The following is a 1010-nucleotide window of genomic DNA, read 5'->3' as shown; positions in this document are numbered from 1 at the left end:
TTGCGGTGTCTGTCAAGATTTCCTCCATGACACTTGAGAGCACTTTGAAACCAGTGCTGACTGCCTCTCAAAAATCCCAGTGAAACGTGGATTTCACTCAACTCTGTGCTCCAGGGTCATACCTCCTGGGCACACAGTTCCCGCCAGCGTCATCAGCTGTGGTCCCAATCCAACAGCACTTTAAGTGAAGATAACCTCATCTAACCATGATTATGGGTCTTAATACAGATGCACAACATGAGTTTTCTGCACAGGCACACACCTCCCCCCCATTTTGAGGGCTTTTTAAAATCTCATCCTTTCCTCCGATTTATGTGCAGCCACACAAACAGCTGACTCAGCTCTCCTGAAATGACCTTCTGAGGAAGGAGAGAAGTGAGGACTCGGGGGAGACAGGGGCTTCAAATGCAGTTTTTCTCACTTATTTTTGCTACCAAGGTACATGTAACCTCAACTGCCGCCAGGTTAATGGATTCACCCCCTTCGCCACCGAGATTACCCCACACACAAAGCCCAGAAGTATCTTAGGGAGCTATGGGAGGGAGCTATGGGAGGGAGCTGTGAAGGTTTGTATTTTTCCCTTCTCAGTGGAATATGTTAAGCATTCTGGGACAGAAATGTCAAATCAGGATTCAAACAAAAGGAAATACATACATTCCTCCTCCGTGCTGACATTTACCACCCAGCCCAGTCACCTCCAGCCGCGGGCGCTGGTGAACTGGCTTTGTTATGGGCTCTGACCCAAATCTTTCCTGTGGCTAAGCTATGCCTTTCTTTCTCTCTCTCATATACCAGTTATGGTTCCAGCAACTACAAGATAGCTAGCAGAGAGCAACCAGTGTGAGGGATGCTGAGGGATGCGTGCGTACATATTTTTCGATGATAGGCAAAAATCAAATGCAGACATATAGGTCTAGCATAACTTTAGGCCCAGATAGCCAGGGCCAGCTTCCCAGCGCCAGGATTAGCGCTCCATGAAGCAATCAGTCTGCCTTGCCTCCTACCGCATT

The sequence above is a fragment of the Charadrius vociferus genome, unplaced genomic scaffold (genome assembly GCF_000708025.1).
Source record: "Charadrius vociferus isolate BGI_N301 unplaced genomic scaffold, ASM70802v2 scaffold163, whole genome shotgun sequence".
Lineage (NCBI taxonomy): Eukaryota > Metazoa > Chordata > Aves > Charadriiformes > Charadriidae > Charadrius > Charadrius vociferus.
This window is presented reverse-complemented; position numbering follows the sequence as displayed.